This window comes from Wyeomyia smithii, chromosome 2, assembly GCF_029784165.1.
Source record: "Wyeomyia smithii strain HCP4-BCI-WySm-NY-G18 chromosome 2, ASM2978416v1, whole genome shotgun sequence".
NCBI classification, from domain to species: domain Eukaryota; kingdom Metazoa; phylum Arthropoda; class Insecta; order Diptera; family Culicidae; genus Wyeomyia; species Wyeomyia smithii.
Genome location: NC_073695.1, coordinates 243,866,487 through 243,889,081, shown reverse-complemented (window position 1 = coordinate 243,889,081; position 22,595 = coordinate 243,866,487). Strand labels below are relative to the sequence as shown.

The 22,595-nt window shown below is 37.6% G+C and overlaps 1 protein-coding gene across 3 annotated transcripts in view; it reads left to right on the top strand.

Moving 5' to 3' along the window:
- The first annotated feature begins 325 nt into the window (after positions 1 to 325).
- The window catches only part of LOC129724760 (hemicentin-1), a 280,997-nt gene continuing 258,727 nt past the window's right edge, over positions 326 to 22,595 (top strand). Inside the window, exon 1 of one of the 3 annotated variants that reach the window (XM_055679909.1) lies at positions 326 to 984. The gene's annotated coding sequence lies outside the window, so the exon portion shown is untranslated. Of the gene's footprint in view, positions 985 to 1,185; positions 1,557 to 22,595 lie in introns of those variants that run through there. The other 2 variants (XM_055679911.1, XM_055679910.1) reach the window with 2 other exon arrangements.

Sequence of the window (22,595 nt, the reverse complement as noted above, 5' to 3'; positions counted from 1 at the left end):
TGCCATAGTACCACCCCTGCTTACCTTAAAAGTGCTTGAGAGCGACGGGTCAGTTGCGAGAGCCGTCATAACGCAACCAAATTAACGAAACAGAAACATAAGAAGAAGAAACAAAAAGAAAAAAAAAACGGTTCCCACCATTCATGTTGTCTGAGGCAGCAGAACATGTTTCGGTTTTCCGTCGCGTTTTCCTTTCGACTTGAGCGTCTGCTGTTGCTGCTGCTCACCTGATGGCATGCGTCGTCGGGTGTGCTCTGCTGTGAGCGTGGTGAACCCCGAACCGAACGTTGATGAGTTGCTGCTCTGCCCGGCCGCCATGGTCAACTCAGTTTAATTTCAACTGTCGAAACTTGCGAAAGCGAAAACTTTGCTACCGAAACGATTTCCGTCGGTTGCTGCTCTTGCATTCGAGCGCTAATCTGATCCTAACCTAAGCGGAGTTTTTTCACCCGTGTGGGTGTACCCGTGTGTGAGCGTGTGCAAGTGTACGTGTGCAAATCCCGACGAACGACCCGCGAACCCGAACGAGGCGAAGAAAGTGAGCGAAACGCACCGCAAACGGTGAGTGCGGCGCGGAAAATCTGTGCCGACTCTCAGCTGACAGGGAGAAATTGTGAAGAAAAACCGGGAGGGCCGCTTTTCCGATGATCTCAGCAGACGGCGACGGTGGAAAACCAGCCAGTCGTTGTTCGGTCGGACAGTCAGTGTCAGTGTTGGTCTCGCGGTGAACGTGCGGCGTAAAGGTTGAAGAAAAAAGTAAAGGTTGCTTCCCGTTTTGTTTCAAAACGCAACTCCTCCAAGTGTGTTTTTCGTGCCAGCCTATCTCTGTTTCTCGCTCTGTGTATGCGTGCGTATGTGTGTTGTGTTGTGTGGCTTCACTGCAGGAATAAGCAGAAGAATTTCCCAGAGCATGCTTTAGACGGATCCAACCGAACGAAAGGAGAAGAAGAGCAACAAGGAAAAGCGGAAAATTCGTAAAAGAAAGTGAGAATTTGCTTCTATTTTTTTTGTTTTTTCTTTTTCATTATCCAACACCCGGAGAGTGAGGATATTTGTCTTTTCGCATTTTTTTCCACGGCTGGAGTAGCGAGCGATTCGAGCGCTGATGTAATTTTTGTATTATTATTTAATTTTTACTTTCTTCACATAAATAAGATTCATATCCTCCCTCCGCCGACTGGCCGACGCATCAAAGTGAACCGTGGAAAAGTGTGTGAATTTGACCGAGATTTTCCCGACCGCTCGAGGTTGGCCATGATAGAGAATGTACGTGCGGTGCCAGTTTAGAGGAATTTCGCAGAGGCAAAGGGAGTGCGAAAAGCGCAAAATTTCTCGTGTGTGCTGACTGGCTCGGGCAGAAGCAGCCTCTGTGTGTGATGAATTTTTGATGCTCATAAAATCAATATTGTGAGAGGCGAGAGATCCAGCGGTTGTGTGAAAATTGATTTTCATCTCGAATCGTCCCAGCAGTAGTAGCAGCAACATTAGCAGCATTGACAGTGGCAGCGATTGACCAACTCGAATTTTCATCGTGCTACACTAGCAACAGCATTCCCGTGAGGAAGCAGAACAAGATTAGGAACAAACAGAAGTAGCAGCAGAACACACAAAAATGTGTCAATTGTCTTTCATCTCATATGTTTTCCCAGCGGGGTTTGTATGTGTGTGCTTGTACAGCTGTCTTGTGAAACACAATAGCATCAAACAAAACGGTCCTCGTATGGGGAGCAATTTTCCTTCGGTTTATTGTTCCATTTCGAGCGATGATCCGCCAGCAAATAGCAAATGCAGTTTAGTTCGTTCCGAGATGAACATTGGTACTTATCTCTGGAGAGTCAACAGTGGCTCCTCTCTTTGCCATTTCTTTGCACTAGTAAAACCGTACCATGTCACCACCCGTTCGGGCGTGCAATCCTGCCGAACTTCTCACGCGCGCGCCAAATCCTCCGCGAGTTATCCGCCGCAACGCAACAGTCGGAGCAAGGTTGGAGAAGGCGAAGCGCAACGCGGCGGGCCGTGGGAAATTCGAAGGAACGAAAAGCGCACGGCCGTACGCTTCGGTGACTTTGGCTGACGATCGTAGCAACCTAAACCCACACTCACCAGTCGTGCATCATGAATATTTTAGTATTTTTTCCCCTCTGTAGCAGCATAAGTTGACTGTTGAATTGTGTCGGATTGCGATAAGAAAGCTGCTCGGCAAGTGGATTATCGGTGAACTGTAAACAACTTACGTTGCGTTGGATCCGTCGTCGTCGTCCGATGACGGGTTGATCTGACATGTAATTTTCGAAACTATTCCAATAAAACGATTATCGGCCCCGATAACACCCTGTAGCTTTCGGTCGGGATGGGGTGAGTTTATGTGTAGCACGGGGGCCGACAATAATTAGGTGGGTGGGCTTTCTGTTCACGGTGGCAAACAAATGGCTAAACAGAACACAAGTCAATTTACTAGCGGTGGCGTTAGCTGTGAGTACCACTCGATGTGTGTTAAGCCAATTTTAATAGGCTTAGTCATCATAATCACTCGGAAAACATTTCTCTGAAGCAGACAATTAGGTGGAGCTTATCTGGTTCGGCTGACGAAATTAATTCTGTGGTCTCAGCTGTGACTGAGAATTTGCTGCTTATTGTAACCGGCAACATTAGAGCAACCAAAATTTCAATGATTTTACATACAGTCGTGACCAAAAAACTTTGCGTTGAAAAATACCTTAATTAAGCCATAATGGTTGAGTTATGCTTCCTACTACACTTCGCAATCAGTACAAACAGCGACAAGTTATTATAGTTATTTAGCGGCATCATGATTTGCTCGAAATATGTTATTGTCGTGACAAATTAATCGTCAACAGATGTTTTGTTTGCGTGTTTGGAGTTCATTTTTGCCCCCTTCCGAAATGTGAAAAGTTTTTGAAAGTAACGTTTGATCGTAATTATTTCAATTTCGCTTGAAAGGAAAATTCGTATTCTACCTATCATGAAAACATTTGTGAGTTCTGGATAATATACAATAATATTCTATTCAAATTTTTTAACGTAATTTCTGTACACTGATTCGATTCTCAATTTGTTTGAGAGAAACTTTACACACGGGAAAAAGCAAAGCCTTGATGCTACATTCCGATTCGGAACTCGACCTTCTGTTTATTATACACAGAATTCGCAGCCAACTGTTAAGTGTACAGGACAATTGCGGGGCTAGCGCTACGAATCTATTCACACTAACAGTCTCTCCCGAGCCGGGACTCGAAACTACGACGGCTTGTTAGGCCAGCATCGTACCCCAAAATCAGCCGGAAGGGTACACGTATTTGTCTAATTTTTTTTAAAGGCGTTTGTATTTTAGCATTATAACTTAGATACTTTCAGTTGTGTGCAGTTCCACAAAATAGTAACCATTTTAATCGACTATTTTTGATCTGATTGAAACTTTGTACAGATGTTCCTATCGGCTAAACTGCCCTTCCAAGCATAGTTGTCCCAGTTTGCATAAGGTTTGTGTAGAACATACACTGAACTAAGTAATCATGTAAAAGTTAATGGAAAACATAAATAGTTTTTTTCCATGTAGGTTTTTCAATAGCATTTATGTGATTGTCACTTAGAAACTCACATTACGGTTTTAGTTATATCCATTGGAATAATCACATGTCCTGTATGTGTTTTACAGCGATGAGAATTATTGGTTTTGTTTAATATACTTCATGTGCTTGTGCATGTAATGTTCGGTCTGGTAGTTTGAAGTGTTGCATTTTTCCGAAATTAAAATATTATATATTAGAGATTGAATTTGTCCATTTATTTCAATAATGGTACATTACAAATAATAAATAAACATAACTGTAAATAAAATTTACATTACAAATAAAACTTAACTCCATTCAACGGAACTTTGCTCCAAACTGTTCTTGAAATTGTCCATCGAAAATGTTAGGAGCTGATACAGCTAAATATCTGAAAATCTCATAACTATTATCTGTCCACGCACATGAAGCGTATTCACATAAAAGCTATCAGGTTGACAGATAAAAAGTATTCCTGCGTTCTAACAAATTTCATTTGGTTTTTTCATGAAGTTTATCGTATTCACATAACATGAATTAGATTATGAAATAAATAAAGCTATGTGACGTTTCCAATAACAAATAAGTGAATACTTGGTTCAGTGTGGGACTACTACGATTGAAATGGCAGTAGAGATGTCATTTTGTGCTAGTTACAGTGTATAGTTTTTTTATGGTAAACATTATTATCTACAATTTTGTCGATTAAACGAACCGTTCTGGCTCTAAAAATACTTTTATCATTAATAGGCTCTTGACCTTTAAATTTATGTTTATATTTCAACACAAAGTTCTTTGTGCTAACTGGTATCCCAAGTAACCAAAAGTTCGGATAAAAGTAGAAGTCATAGACTAATCAGCCAATCTAACGATCATGTAAAGCATTCTTTTCAGCTCAATTTTTAAGTAACTAACCGTACTTTCAAGTTTGCATTTGTTGAATTAACTTCGAGTAGTATGCGAAGCAGCTTCTAAACCGAACTAGAAAGTTCACATTAAGTTCGGTTAGGTCGCTGAACAGAGCGCTATTCAGCTTGAAAAGAAAACTTCAAAATACTTAAAATAAACATCAATTTGCAATTTTTCAATTCCCTCCCTCATCATTCGTGTTGCTTCATCAATCCCATGATAATCATTTACTGAAGAATTTTAAATCAGAAGAATAATGTCTGGGCTTCATATTTATTATTAAATTTCATATTTTTTTTGCAATTTACTACACAAGCTTCGAACTCGAGTCCTCCCTTTTTGAAGCCTAGATTCATACCACTGCTCCGTTCCCGCTATATGCTATCAGCATCGATTTTACTAGATGTGCTGATTTCTCTTCATTACCTACACGTTCATAGCTAGGAACATACCGGGTCTCTCTTTCAGCTTGAAAGTTCAGATAAAGTACAGGCGGAACCTCATGCGAACTAGGAAGTTCAGAAAAGGCTGACGCGGAACTTTTTCTGAACTTTCAAGTTCAGAAAAAGTACACGCAGTGCGCAATGTGAACTTAAATCTGACAGTTCTCTAGTTTTTTTTTTTGATTTTTCGGCAGTTCGTTGGTAATGCAGTTGAAAAAGGTTGTACGCAATATTTTCCATCCAAACGTTTATTGGAAATTTACCCTGGTAAGCAGTATATACAAAATATGATAAATGTTCAAAATCAATGAAAACTTTTTCGGTCAATAGATGTGCTGTGTGCCGCAGGCGAAACGACCAACGCCTTTGAACACAGGGAACTCTCGGTGGTGTCCGAGAAATGGATTCGGATCTCCAAAACCGGTAACATCATGCCGTGGCCATCCAAGATTAGGGCAAATTGCTCAGGGATGAAAGCATTACGCACAGCAAATGTCTAACGGGGTTTCACAGCTTACATCCGGTTTATTTTTTCTTTTGACCTGCACATTCATGTGTATCTGAATTCATAATTGATTTCCTGTAAGGTAACAAAAGAAAGTGTTTAGATAGAGAAACCTTCAAGCACCCTAATATTACCTATTGGAATCATAGCTTTGTTTTCTTTTTGCCATTAATTTAAATAATAAAATTCCGATGATAATAAAATAGACCACATGTTTTATTGTTTTTGAAAAACTCATTTTGTTGTGTGTTTTGTTGTTCAGCAAGAAAGTTCCGCGGAGCCAAAACCGAATCTTATGTGAACTTCTAAGTTCGTTTGTTAAGTGAAATTCGAACTTCTAGTTGCTTGGGATTTCACCTTGGGAGTTTTTCTATGATCCTTAAGTTTGCTGTCAAGGAGTCGAATTACGTAGTTTCATTGGCAATTCGAATTTTCTGAACTAAACTTCATGAAATCTCAAAAACTGATGCTTTAGGAAGATTGATTACCAAAAGTATATCGTCATATTATGTCATCGGAATATGATTATTTTTAGAAAAATGAAACTAATATCAAGATTCAACAACAAAAGTATATTTTTTTCCTGCATGTAAAATTTGGTGTTCATAAAAAAAGACATTTCTTCTATACAACTGAAGCAGGGCTACTGATTACCGCCTCACGGCCTTCAAATCCATTCATCATTTCCGAACCACATCAAAGCATATCCAAAGCGTTAATACTTGAAGTGTATGCTAAAATACTTTTGAATATTTTATCCATTCCATCCATTTTGACTCAAACTTTGAACACTTCAACATAAAAATCATAATATTATAGCTAGAGTAATCAAAAGTATGGTTACTATCAGGGCTCTACATTTTCGAAATAAAACAATGAAACTGATATACTCGCGCTGTCATTTCGATTCGAACCGTTTCATTTTCACTCGATTCCTTTCGGCTACTGTCAACGAATCACTTCTTTTTCTCTTTCCCGTCTGTTGTTCATCTGATCGTTTCAAACACGAAACTAATGACTATTTCAATCGACGGAGAGAGTGACAGAGAGAGAGAGAGAGAGCGTCTCAATTGAAATTAGCACCGCATCGCGTCGTTTGGTGGTAGTTTTCTAATACCGCAAGCCGTAGTTAGAACGGCAATGGCATCCAATAAATACGTTACGCAAGTTCCGATCAATATTTCCTCCATATATGAGCCGTTGCGGAACAGAGTGGTCTATGTGCCATCGAGCAAATTTGTCGGGAGAAGCAATTTTCGAAAAATCTCTGAAAAAAATCCTGTTTAACGGATTCTTTCAAACAAAATGTTCTAATATAAAGGTTTTGAAGTGGTTTAACATGTGAATACATAAAATTACCGTTTTTTGGCGAAATAAGTGATTTTACCATATTAATGTACACAGACCACTCTGACTTCATACATATTTCACTGGAATTCTCGTATCGTTTCAAAACAGTGTGGTCTATGTAAATGAACATAAATAAAAATAACGATAACTCGTATAAAATGGCTAGTATCACATGTTATATGATGTACATGGCATGTCACATGTAACATGTGACCTGTAACATTACATATATCACAACATGTTACAAATTACATGATATTTGACATGTTACATTTTTCGTGTTACATTACGTGTAACATGATAGAAATCACGTGTAACATGTTAAAGGACAAATGACAAGTTACATATCACATGTAATATGTTACATATCACATGTTACATGATGGTATTACCATGCTTGTCTTTTCTCCTCAGAAAACCTCTAGAATGCAGGAGAACATGTTGCACTACGAAAACAACTGCTCTCACAGCGGGGGCCTAGTGTGGTTGGTAACGTCTCCGCCAACCACGCTTGACGCCTGGGTTCGAATCCCACCGCCGACATAGGTGTCGATGGTTGTGGGGTGGCGTGATCCACTCACAACCAACCCAACTGGTCTAGATTCAATCCTAGCCGACACCGGGAGATTTTCTGAGGCGAAAAATCTCTGGGATCACGCCATGAGGAAGTAAAGCCGTTGGCGCCGGTCCGTTAATAAACGGGTCGTGAGTTAGGGTCCTGAGTGTGGAGTCGCCTCCCTGGGCGTCGGTGATTGGCCGCAACAGTGGCGGAACTAGACCGACGGAAAATAAGCGAGAATAAAAAAAAACTGCTCTCACACTAAAGAGCAAATCAACGCACATGCTAGAAGAGAACGACAGACGTTTTTTATCTGGTGAGCTTCCTGAAAGCACCGCGGTGAAATCTGAAATCTCTCTCTTGCGAGACAATGAACTATGGTGTACTTTTTCACACGTATGGACATCATGCACAATAATTACACAGCAGAGCTATCTGCGGTGCGTTTTACAGTTTGTTTGTTGAGCGTGGCAGAAGAGGAAAAGAGATTGTATGAAATAAAAATAGACTGCGTTGCTCGTGCCAGTCGAGTTTACTATGAACGAATTTGTTTTCGCGGTGTAGCTACACGAGAACTACAGTTTTTCCCGGTAGGTTTTTTTCACTTTTCAGACTTCTCGCCAGTGGACTCTGCGGTGTACTTCTGCGTTTTCTCTGAAGAGTGATTCACCCCTCTTGTTTTTATCAGATGTGGGATGAGCTGAATTTGTGTTTGTCTCTCTGTAAGTTGGTTGAGACACTTTGGAGTGGAGAAAGAAGCCGTGTGGTGAAAGCATTTGCTACACACAGGCACATACTGAAAGGGAAATGCGCGGTTAATTTTTTCTCCACTCTTTCCACATACTGAGGAGAATGACAAGCATGGGTATAACCTCGATTTATGTACATAGACCACTCTGTTCCGAAACAGAATGGCCATTCTGTTTTGGACGAAATTTCAACATGGTATAAATCAGCTTTAAAGTTCGATTTTTCGAAATTTTTCTAGTCTCCTAACTCAAGATCCTTGAGTAAATGCGGTTTATGTAAAAAACTCATTTTTGAAAAAAATGGACTTTAGACCACTCTGTTCCGCAACGGCTCATATATGCGTGAAGTACTGTATGGAAGCCTTCTGTCTCCGTCAGCGCTCATTGTCATTTTCAATTGAGAATCGTCATGTGAGAGTGATATTGATAATCTCCGCTTTCAAGTGAAAAGCGTTTGTATCAATTTCTAGCCCTTCAGTTGTCAGAATCACAGCAAAAGCTTTCTACTGGGTGTCATGCGACTCACGAAGTGCTCGAAAATGGTACAAAAGCTTTTCAATTGAAAGCGACGGGTCAAAGCGGCACTATAACCTGATAATTTTCAATTGAAAATGACTTTGTCATGCTCTGATTACTATACACCATTTCCTTCCTCGGAATGTCCTTTACCTAGTGATGTATAGCTCTGTTATGTAGGATCACTTACAGGAAACCAGCTGGCGTTGAAAAAAGTGACAGTCAGTGTTGAGACGGTTTGCCCATCTATCTCTTAGTGAATCCATTGAAGTGTTCGGAATTCGAATCAAAGCCGATGTCAACATGTTTGAATCTATATAAATAGCACCTAATTGCAACAAAAATAAAATAGCCAACATGTTAAACCTTGAAGATCGACAAGAAAATTTATTTTTTACTGCAAGAAGTTACATCATAGCTTAAGCGTTCGAAATTTGATGCACTACGGTACATTATGAAAAAGTTACTCACAGCGTGCTTTTTGATTGGAAATGACTGTCAGAATCGTTAACAAGCGTGAAAACTTAGCTTTTAAGGAAAACATTGTCTTCCGAATTCTGGACTTTTTACTCTAAGTTTTGTTAGAGTTTCATGTTTAAAATAAATTCTTGAAAAAATCAACTTTCTGACTCCCAGAAAATCGATAAAAAACAGAGGCAGCACCCTATTTAGCCAATTCATGCATTTTTAGGACATTTAAAAAAAAAATATATCAAAAATTTAATCATGTTTTTCAACGCTCAAAATCGTGAAAGGAACGTCTTCCGAAGATCTGATTTCATAGGCTAAGTGAATCTCTTGCACTTTATTATAGACTCGTAATACATACACCACCCGCCATAGGTTTGGAATCGTTTCACTGAATATTGCTTCACCCAGTTGAAATACTGCAGACCGAAAAGTTTAGCATCTCCTGAAATGGGCAGAATAATGTTACCCTTTCTCGTAATTCCGACAACCTAGAGAGTTGCGACCTTGAGCAAATTCAAGGTTTTCAAGGCTTTTCAGCAGAGTAGGCAGTGTGACTTTGCACTCGTACCCAAGTGAGTTTTAAAACTTGCTTGCACATTTATTTTCGGTTTGCACGTAAACCCTACTAACAGTACAGTACACTTGAGTTAGATTTGAGCTTGAATCCTGCATAACAACAATTGCATAAAAGTCGAATTGCGATGAAATTCGCGCCGCGTCTGCTGCAACCGTTTGTTGCACTGTCCTTTGAAAGCATAAATTCGATCTAAAAACAAAACCCATCGCGTCACATCATCGCCTGCATCGTTGAATACATCGTGCACTGTATGCATTGCACGCATTTAAACTCAGTCGATCATAGTGTGCGGTGCAAAAAAACTCAAACTATCGAGAGGAAGCAGATTCAAGTTGAACTTAAATCTGGAAAAGTGTTACTCAGTTCAACTTTGCATGAGTTCATGCCGTCACTGGTTTTCAGAAATGTAACCGCAACGTGACACTTGTGAGCATAAAGTTTTGAGTATTTCACTTAATTTATCTCGAGATTCCACTTATGGATTTTCAGCAAGTTGTTCAGAAGAACATTGGCTTTTAGTTGGTATATAGTTTGATATGGAATTCGACTTCCACGTGTTGCTGGTGTAACATGCACATTTTGAATGTTTTAAACTAAATTTATCTCGTGAACTCAACCACTTAGTAAGCTGCGGTCTTCAGGGTAGTTGTTCTAGAGGTCAAAGGCTTTTAGTTTATGAACAGTTTTATTGGTATAAATAACATTAGGTGGCGCTAGTATGCAACTACTTAGATTCATATATTTGACCACAGTTTTTTTTCCTGTAGAAATACAAAACTTTAGAAAACATGAACTCCTCAGCATAAAACAATTGCGGTAAAAATGCGATACGTACTCTTGAAGAATTATTTTGGCATCAATTGGCCGAAGACCGCAACTTTCTAGGAAGTGAAAATCGAGGGATAAGTTACGGTCAAAAGACGAGGAGAAATATCATGCACACCATCGCCAAATATCGGTAGAATTCTGCAATAAACCATTCAGTATCCAGAAGCTCTTAACCTTCTGAACAACTTTGCTGAAGACCACAACTTTATCGGATGTAGAAGTCGTGAGATGAGTGAGGGTAAAAATGTGTATCATTGTGTTCACACTAGTACCACATAGCGGCAGAATTTTGCAGTAAGCAAGTTTGGTAAAGACCGTGCTTTCCAAGGAAGACGGAATCACGAGAGTTGAGTGCACACTAGTGCCACGTAGCGGGCAAATTCCGAACTGCACTTTCCACCATCCAAAAGCCCTTGACTTTCTGAACAAGCTTGCTAAACATCGCAACTTTCTAGAAAGTAGGAATCGAGAGATAAATTAAAATCAAAAGATGAAGAATTGCGTGCACACTAGCACCACGTACGGTAGAATATTGCACTAAACTGTTCACCTTCAAGAAATCTTTGATACCGTAAACTGGGGTGACTTTGATCACTTTTTTTATTGTATCTTAAATATTTTCAGAATATACAGAAAACAATATTGTTTGATATTTTTCAAATAAGTACTGGCATGCATTGAGAAAGATTCAGTCACTACTTCAAAAGTTTAGTACCAATTTTACTGTTTTTAAATATGCTCTGAAAATTTTTCGCCAATCATCATTCCGGGGTGACTTCGATCACTTCATTATTTTGATGAATTTGGAGTAACGTTTTGCTTCTTTCAATAAATTAAATAGCCTAAAACGACTTAAACGAGTTCATTAATATGGAAAGCAATTTGGGGGCCATTAACATTCTACGTGAACAGTTTATATTGGCGAATGTCCAAGATGCATACAAAATTTTTAGAATATATATGAATGATTGTCCACTTAGAGGGAAGGTGGTCTAAAATCATCAAAAATCAGTCCACGTGAAATATGACTTATGCAATTGTCCAAATTTGCATGTTACTTCACGTCTTGGGTTTTTGTTATGAAGAAATATGTAATACGTTGTGGAGATTATTGGGACAATTAATATTTTTGCATGAGAAACACTGTTCAAATAGCAGGAAATTCATGAATAGTAGCAGCGCAGACATATATTCACACTGCTGCAATATTAAAACTGGGTGTTGCAATACTCAGTGAGGTGACTCCAAACTTATGGCGGGTAGTGGGAGTCCCCGTAGGTGCGGAGAAAATATGTCCGTCCGGAATCAAGTCCTCATGTACTGAAATCCCGGAGAGGAACAATTTCTTTTCCGATTTGTTTTTTTGATTTTTTGAAAAAAAAGTTCTACCGCTGAACGAAATTCGAAAACAACATAAACAACAATTTAAATGTTGTTCTCGCATTGACTGTTGACTGACCTACTCAACAATTTACTTAAACAGTACGTGCGCTGCACGGTAAGCTGTATCGCAAATGATAGCAGGGAAACACTCAATCTTTTGCGTAATTCTCTTCAGTTCCGTCTCTTCGATATTATTCGCACTCTTATTCCTATTAAAACGCAGCTCGTATTGAAAGTGAGTGACGAAAGCCCGCTTCATGATAGTCGTTGATTTTGGTTGCTCTCCCTTGACCTGCCTCTTCCTCAGATTTGTCCAAAATCCTTATTTACAGAATTATTTGAAAAAGACAAAAAACAAATAATGCGGGTAAACAAATTAAGGTTCGCAATTCTGCTGATGAAAGTTATTGTAAACTACGTAATACGTTTGGATTACGTAATACGTTTGGATTACTGCGTTAGGTGTTAAAACAACAGAAATTATAACGAAAATTATTTCACTGGTATCAATTTGATAGAGACGAAAATATTGGTAGACTTGTTTCAGAACAAATTTATCTAGGGACTATACTGCCTGTGATCGCATAATTGTAACATTCGACATTTTATGGATTTTGCGCTTTTTATTGGGAAATGCTCAAAATAGTATGTACTTTTCAAATCTGAAAAAATATGCTTATGTTTGTTTGAAAAAAATTGTAAAAAATACCAAATTGTTTTGTCACATAGCGTAAATAACCGCATAATTGTCACACTACTTAACCTTTTCAACTAATTTGTCATAAGAGCTTCCATCCAAATCCACATCTGTATCCTTTGGAACTCGGAAGTGATTCTGGTCCGGAAACCAACCACCGGTGATCCGTTTCTGATGTTTAGCTCATGCTTGTTGAATATATGAAAAACTTCATTTTCCCTGTGATATATTTCAAAAGTAGCTTGAAAGTGACGGCATAAATGTATCATTGCAAATATTTCCACCAATTTGACTTCAAAAGTAGTGTTCAACGTTTACATAGTGTAAAGTAGTGCTTTCTTCGTGATACTAAGTTTAGTTGAACTGTCTATTTGCAAAAATATATTGGGAACAATGCATTTAAGGTCAAAATATAAAAGTGTCATTTGCTCGAACAACCAATTTTGCAAATGTTACAATTATGCGGTTATGGGCAGTATAACCACTTTATCGTGATGCAGGAGGGCCTGGAAATATATTATTGTAGACTATGAAACGAAAGGTTGAATTAATGATTATACCTGATTCTGAAAAAAAGCAGAAGGTTGTATCCAAGGCACGACCGCATGACTGACGTTGAATAATGCGCATTTGGCATTAACCAATGCATGGTTGAGGTTGAGTTGTTTGTATTTCAATAAACTAACCAAATGGTCAAAACTTTATCGCGGGACATCAGTTGGAACAATTATTCTGGGAGCGGAATGGGTTGTGTGAAATGAAGCTTTACACTTAAGTCATTTTTGCGTGTTTTTGCGGTTTTTGTAAGCGTTTTTGTTCACGCCCTTCAGTTCAGTTCAATCAATATCAATATTTGCCACCACCCGCTTTCTGCTGCTCCAGAAAGAACCTTCCGCTTTGCCGGTCGATGCGTGTAGTGCTGCAAAAACCATTCAAATAAGAAAACATCGCCTGCTGCGCTGTGGCTCTGTCCAGTCTGCTTGCTACTGGTCGATTCGGTTTCCAGTAAAGCATCCTTTTACTACAATGATCGGATGATCAAAGAAGACTAGATTGTTGCATGCTAGCTTTTATATGTGACTGATGACGGTTGCAACAACAGCAACTACAGATCGTTCACAAAGTCAAATCGTTTGTATGCTTTAGTGTCGGCTGTGCTGGAAAAGTGCTTGGATTGCAACATTGCAGTTTCGCGATTGGCTGAATTTTAATCCGGTTTGCTATGAAATGTAATCACTTTAGTATGAATTTTTTTTAGTAAAACCGATTTCAGAAACTAGAGTAATTTGTCTACTATCCAACGAGATATCATTGACTAAAATCCGTCCAGTGGTAACAAAGTAGTAAGCGTTTGAATTTTTTCATTCTGTCGTTTCATTCCAATCTCGATTTTTTGGAATGCCACCCTACAAAAGTAAGACGTTATTCAACGTCAAAAAATGTTTTCTAGAAGCTCAATGAATTTTCTCAAACGGATTCTGCGTTTTCAGCAGAATGCACCAGTCTCGATTAAAATTGGATTAAAATTTTGTATATAATACTGTTTCGTATTGATAATTACTGTTTTCGTATTGATTCTCCTCCTTCTTTCGATATAATCTCTTTGTCGACATAATTTACCTGTGTATTATTTTTGGTTAACTTATTTCTTTTTCGTGTTTCCTCTATAATCATCCTTCTTCGTTTTAAAATGCTGCCAATACCATCAAAGCGGTCGGTACTTCGGCTTCGAGATGTCGTCGGTGTAAGAAATTCTACATGCTTGAGTTTTCTTGAAAATTATTAACAATGATGTTTGAAGAGCCCAACTCTTTTGCGTCTTTATCATACATTTATATATTTAAAATATGACATAACTTATTAGAAGTTGGGCAAACTAGTATTTCGAAGTTATTGCCTTAATTTTCATTAAAAATATGATTTAAAAACTTGTCGTTTTGTAGCAAAGGTGTAAATTTAAGAGTAAAGGGCACAGTATTTCTTATCTAGTAAAGTTTCTCGTGTTTACTCTTTCAGCATCGCGTGTGTCTTCACTAGTGGTGATATGGTATCAAAATCTGATTAGATTTTGTATTGTTGGCAAGAATCGTTTAAAACTTGGCAGGTATCACGACTATTTATGAGTGAACAACGTATGTAAATTGTGTATCTCTAAAATTCAAATAAGACAAAAGTTTCTCACGCTTTTTGTATTATTATAGGTAAATGATAAAAACTGGGTAGTTATTCGAGATTGTATTCATTCATATACGTTGTGATACACTTTTTTCAAACATAAATGGAAATAACTCGGACATCTTTGAAGTTGTAGCAAAAATTTCGAGAAATTTCTTAGAATCTAATAGTATATACTATATATTCATTCTTTCTGCAGAAACAGAAATATCGAAATCGAACAGCACGAAGTTTGCTTCCCGTTACTACTTTTTGTAAGGCATAGAATTTTGCCTTAAGTGTTTGAAGGCAATTGAAAGATTAGGTTTAGTGCGATTAAAGGTAAACCCATGGAAAATCGGCAATTTTTGTCCATTTTTTTACCGCAAACCTTATCATACGGAGATGAAATCATCGTGTTTTTTCTATTCCAAAATAATTAATTGGATTTATTTTTGTTTTGTTTGTTTCGAAAATTCCAAGCAAAAAAAAAAAATAGTTTATGTGAGGTTTCTTTTCATTTGTGCCAAAATTCTTATTCATATTCATGTTCATAATCATATACATACTCATATTGGTATTTATATTCATATTCATTTCCGTAATTATATGTATATTCATATTCATATTCATATTCATATTCATATTCATATTCATATTCATATTCATATTCATATTCATATTCATATTCATATTCATATTCATATTCATATTCATATTCATACTCATACTCATACTCATACTCATACTCATACTCATACTCATACTCATACTCATACTCATACTCATACTCATACTCATACTCATACTCATACTCATACTCATACTCATACTCATACTCATACTCATACTCATACTCATACTCATACTCATACTCATACTCATACTCATACTCATACTCATACTCATACTCATACTCATACTCATACTCATACTCATACTCATACTCATACTCATACTCATACTTATACTCATACTCATACTCATACTCATACTCATACTCATACTCATACTCATACTCATACTCATACTCATACTCATACTCATACTCATACTCATACTCATACTCATACTCATACTCATACTCATACTCATACTCATACTCATACTCATACTCATACTCATACTCATACTCATACTCATACTCATACTCATACTCATACTCATACTCATACTCATACTCATACTCATACTCATACTCATACTCATACTCATACTCATACTCATACTCATACTCATACTCATACTCATACTCATACTCATACTCATACTCATACTCATACTCATACTCATACTCATACTCATACTCATACTCATACTCATACACATACTCATACTCATACTCATACTCATACTCATACTCATACTCATACTCATACTCATACTTATACTCATACTCATACTCATACTCATACTAATACTAATACTCATACTCATACTCATACTCATACTCATACTCATACTCATACTCATACTCATACTCATACTCATACTCATACTCATACTCATACTCATACTCATACTCATACTCATACTCATACTCATACTCATACTCATACTCATACTCATACTCATACTCATACTCATACTCATACTCATACTCATACTCATACTCATACTCATACTCATACTCATACTCATACTCATACTCATACTCATACTCATACTCATACTCATACTCATACTCATACTCATACTCATACTCATACTCATACTCATACTCATACTCATACTCATACTCATACTCATACTCATACTCATACTCATACTCATACTCATACTCATACTCATACTCATACTCATACTCATACTCATACTCATACTCATACTCATACTCATACACATACTCATACTCATACTCATACTCATACTCATACTCATACTCATACTCATACTCATACTCATACTCATACTCATACTCATACTCATACTCATACTCATACTCATACTCATACTCATACTCATACTCATACACATACTCATACTCATACTCATACTCATACTCATACTCATACTCATACTCATACTCATACTCATACTCATACTCATACTCATACTCATACACATACTCATACTCATACTCATACTCATACTCATACTCATACTCATACTCATACTCATACTCATACTCATACTCATACTCATACTCATACTCATACTCATACTCATACTCATACTCATACTCATGCTCATACTCATACTCATACTCATACTCATACTCATACTCATACTCATACTCATACTCATACTCATACTCATACTCATACTCATACTCATACTCATACTCATACTCATATTCGTATTCATATTCATATTAAAGTTATTATATATCTCTAAGTAAGCGATTCAGCATTTTTGTCAAAAATGTCTTCAGATTGCGCAAAAATATAAAAAAGCGAAAAATCGCTTTGTTCTGTGCTCGAAAGGAAGTTCGCTTTGCGCTTTTGTTTTTAATAAAAATTTTACAGTCATACCTCGATATAAGGCAACTTTATTTTATATTTTCGTTACGTTATTTCGAAGCATTTTTTTTAAATTATTGCAAGAATATTAATGGTTACTCAAAGATGCGCGAAAACCTGTTTCCCATAACCATCAGTATTTTTAAACCTTTCTTATGCCCATTCAGAGAAAATTTTAACAAGCAAAAAAAATTTTTTTCAATTGATGCAAGACTGTGAATTGTTACTATAGGATGCATGAAAACCTATTAAACCATATATATTACCCTCCGTTTATGGTTCCTATTAATTAGGGTGGTTTCAAAGCTTACTACAAACATTTTTTAAAGCAATTTATACCCCAAAAAAGTTGCTGTATCATTTATTTTCAATTTCAATACATCTTAAAAAGTTACGTTATCGTTGATCGTGGTTAATGTTACGTTATATCGAGTTACGTTATATCGAGGTTGCCTTGTATCGTAATATGCCTGTAGTAATTAATAGAATGTTTGAACCGAGATTTGTTTATTTATGTGATAATAACACAACTTTTTTTGACGATTCAATTTGAAATTCGTTAGTAAGCATCAATTCAACCAAACTGGCAGAAAGGATTGTTAAACAAAAATTTTGACATATACCACAAACAGTTTCACAAGTTTTCTGTTTGATGCTGCATTTCATCTGAATATGTCAGGCAAATTCCCTAAAGCGCAATCTCCTGCGAACCGACAAACTGACCCCGGTACAAAGTATTAACTCCAGCTCCGGGGAAAGAACGAAAATAAAAAAAACCCAACGCCACAATGTGAGGTTTGCCTCTCGAAAATTTGTCCACGTCGCTCATTTGCCTGCAAACACAGTCCGGCCACGAAAACCCGGAATCCTTAGTGGATAGTGGAGCCTGGTCCTTTCGGAGCCGACAATTAAATTCCGGTGAATGATAGTTTCTGCTGTCCGTTCCGAATTAAGTTCAAACTAACACCGAAAGCACAGTCCATTAGTGTCTAATGGCATCACCACGCTGTTGCTCGTGCGTGACTCACAAATGCGGTTCGGCTGGTTGTTCTGTCCTTTCACCACCCCATCAGCCCCCGCGGTCACGGATCGAAGCAGAACTTGGTAGAAGTAAGAAATGGAGGTGGGGAAATGGGAAATGCAAACGGAGAAAACTTTTCCAAAAACTCACCTCCCTACGGTATCCGGCCGACACAAAAATAGCATTTCACTCCGAACGTAACTCAGTGTGCGGCGAAGACGGCTGCGGCTGCAGCGGCGGTTGCCAGTTGCTTCACAAGTCAGCATCAGCATTTGTGCGTGGCCTCAGTGGTGCATCGGGAAGTGCGGCGGGTGCAGAATTCTTTATTTCCTTGTTCGCACTTTCGCTACTTTTATTTGCCTTGGTTCGAGGTCTCTTTCTCTCTCGATATGCTTCCAGCGGGGAGTCTATCGATTCGAGCTGAACCGTGTCCGACCGAATCGTATCGCAAAGTTTTACTCTTCTTTGCTTGTTTGTGTCGGGAGTCTTGTTATCATCGTTCGTGGCAGTTAGCTTGCGGTTGCGAAAAAGTGGTGCCATTTTCGGGCGAATTTTTCTCGCCATCTGACTGTGTGCTGGTTCCTTGGGTGGAATGTTCACCCAAACTGGGAACGGAAAAAGTTGTCGGAAATGGAGTGCCGGGGAAAACTTTGAATAAGAAACTTGTGTTATATTAGGATTAGTTCGTTTGACTCATTGCTGTGTAGTTGGGTCAATCTTCGAGAATTCCGTTCTTACTGGGTGTGAAAACCATATTGTCGGCACCGAAGGAATGTCACAGCAGGCACGTACATTTTTCTTTCTTCGGTACAGTGGGGGAATCGTTGGCTATCGGCTCAGAATTGAACATTTGAACTAACCGCTGGTGATATTTCTACTATAATTGTTCAGGGAGGTCACAGGTTACACTGAGAAAAGTGTATTCTACTAGCGTTTTTTGGCATCACATTCGTTCAGGAATCCATTCACCTTTCAATTGGCTCCAGTTAATTTGATTAGAAGATAGACAATCTCGTCATTTTGATGGAGTTACTTCACCAATCATTTCTATTGTGCCTTATCGATTGAAATTCTCGAAAAAATGATTATTTCTGGAATTGTAACACTCATTATCAGTACTTTACGCCATTTTAAATCCAAAATGGCGGATGAATTAATTTTTGTGCGACACCATTTTTTTAATTTTGCTGCTATTTAAAAACTTTACTTATTAACTGTTTGCTGAAAATTGTTACTTCACCAATCAATGAGAGACTATTCCTCAAATTCAAATGTTTTTCACTTATTTTCTGACAGCAAAAAGTTTTCAGTTACAAATGTTTCCACCACATTATATATTTAGAAAGAAATATCTTCCGCTGCCGATGAACCCTCTGTTCAATGCCTACAACTGTATCCCGGATCGTTGGAGAGAAGTAGCAAAATCCTGTGAAAACGGAATCGGACAAAGTAAACGAAAAATTATATAGGTATGAAGATTCTAAAAAAAAAACAAACATTTTTAAATATGAATGCAAATGCAGAAGCTAGAAATTACAGCCAAACTCGATATTGAAACAATATGGCCAGATAATTGCACAGAGAACTCTTAAGAATCGGGTTTTTTTTTCTAAATGGATGACTTGTGCGGCCAAAAATCATTTTTTCCGATGCGATTTCTTTGGATTTGTATTTAAAATATCAGTTGCTATGATAGTGTTACGGGCCTAATTTTTAAAACACTATGAAAAGCTATGAAGCATTCGCTTATTTCGATTTTCCTGCTTCTTAATCGGTACTAAATCACTCGATTAAAAGGTAGTTTATCTCTTCATTCTGTTGAAATTTATTCCCTGAAGATTTGAAGAAGCAAATCAAATCCACTTGTTGAAACCTTGTTTCACACAGTTTTGTCTTTTTTCAGCAAGCGCTTTACCAATACAAGTAAAAAATGTGTTTTGATTGAAAACAATCTTTGACATGGATTTACGGGTATCTCTGAACGCTGAAAATTGTAATAATTCGTGTTATCATATGACAGAATATTATTATATGCGACTGTAGAATAAGCAAATATGCCCAAATTGAGTATTTTCGGAACCGGAATGATGCCTAGAGGCCGAAAATCAATCCCAAGCGGCATTTTGACATTCAAGATGGCGACTTTTTGTGTCAGGAAAACCGCCTGGAATGGCCAAATTCCATCCAATAGGAATATTTTCAGAAACAGGATGTTATTCAGGGGCCATAATACGACTCCAAATGCCGTTTCGGAATCCAAGATGGCCAAGACTTTTGGTTTCTAGAATACAATCTAAAATGACCCAGAACCATCTAATATTGGTATTTCCGGAACTGGGATGGCACCTGGAGAACGAAAATCATCTTCAGATACCATTTTATATTCCAAGATTGCGCCTTCCGGTGTCAGGAAATCTACCTAAAACCGGTCAATTCCATTCAATAGGAATATTTACAGAAACGAGATGATGCCCAGAAGTCGCAACTTTACCACAGATGCTGTTTTTTGAGAAATCCACAATGGCTAGAAGAGCAGTGAGATATAACCAATAATTCTGAACTTTTGAAGCCCGAGCAACGCCGGGTGCGGTCAACTAGTATTAAATGATCATAAATCAAAACGTTGAAGAATTTGGTCAACAGTAAGGTGATTTAATATTGATTTTCGGCGTTTGAAAACATTTGAGCGTGAAGTTTTTTATAAACCAAAGTGTCAGAAAATGTTTTCATATTGTAAAAATTGAATTCAGAAAAAATTTCCCTTTTTTCCATTTGATAAACGGATCAAAATTGCAATTTTCAGCGGAACTCAATAAAATCTGATTTTAGTAAGATTTTTCAAGTAGGCATTCTGGGAGATTATGTTCTAAGAAAGTAAAGCGCAAATCTTTGTCATTGGATTACATATACCATTTTCATAAATTTTTCGTTAGTACAAACATGGAAAAAATATATCCTCAAAGCGGTAGAGATTATGATTTATTACTATTAGATTGTTCTTATTATTGCCAGTAAATTCATTTTGAAATCCTCCAAATCTGAGCCAAAAAATGAAAGAATTTTGACAAATTGAACAAAACATCGAGTTACAGTGGATTCTCCATGAAAATAAAAATCTTCAAAACCACTTTCGATATTATTATTTGCGTCTTTTAATCTTATAACTTTTTAGATGATTCTAAACTTGCGAAAATAAATTGGTACCTGCTATGCAAATCAGGTGGGACTTCTTACGTGTCTATGTAAGTTTTAACAACTTTAGCATTATGAGGCCGAACGTTGTCATGCAGTTGAATCACTCTTAAGGCCCACCGCTCGTATTTGTGGTCGTTTTTGGGGGTGTCCTCGATTTAATCGCATCAATTGATGTTAATAACGTTCCTCAGTGATACTTTCGTTCGGTTTCAACAGCTAATAATAAACAACAGCGACCTGGTCTTACCAAACACATAGCATAGCCTTCGAGTCGCCGATGTTGTAGTAACATGGCCATTGTAGAAGCATGACTCTCCATGATTTTTTTTCGAGAAAACCCTCTCTTTTCGTCGCGAGAGCGGTTGTTTAATGGCGAAATAACGAAATTCAACGTTTCTAAACATCGAACCATTGCTTGTAAATGGTTTAGCGAACAACTCCCAATACCGAAATGAGCTGTTCCTGCGTTTGGTATGGATTCTCATCAAGCAATTCGTCCAATTTAACGTCTTCGTAATTTTTTGGCCTTTCGTGACGCAGATTGTCGTCGACATCGTAATTCACCTTTCACTTAGAGCAATGTTTCCGTATTTTGTTCAACTCCCGATGCACATCAGCTGCCGCACACTGTTACAAAAACTACAAATACGTGATCCAAATTATTTTGACACAAAAAAATTTATATCAGAGCCATAGGGGAAGGGGTGATAGAATGGACACCCTAAGCATTTCCCCAATTTCCTCCACAGTTTAACACTACAACTATGATTCGATGGCGCACATTAACTGAGTCACTAATGGTTGATACGAAAAATAAGAAGAAGTACTCAAATATAGTATTTTTCATAGTTTTCATGAGCATTTTCGAAAGCAGTTTTTTGGGGCTAAAATGGACACGTGTGGGTAAAATGAACACAGGGAGGTGGTAATATGAACACCTTGGGCGTGAACATTAATTATCTTTTTACAGATAGTAAAATGTTGTTCCCTAGCACGTGACACACTTATGCATTCACCAACAGTTCAATTTTAACCGTTTGTCGTAGAATTAATAATAGTATGATAATATTATCCGCAAGAAACTGAGAAATGGCGGAAGCTTTTTTACGGACATTCCGCATTCAACGGTACGTTTAGCCGCGGTCATCTGTTCATCGGTCCGAGTTTGTCTTTGCGTTTTTCTGATATGAATACGAAGCATCTAGAT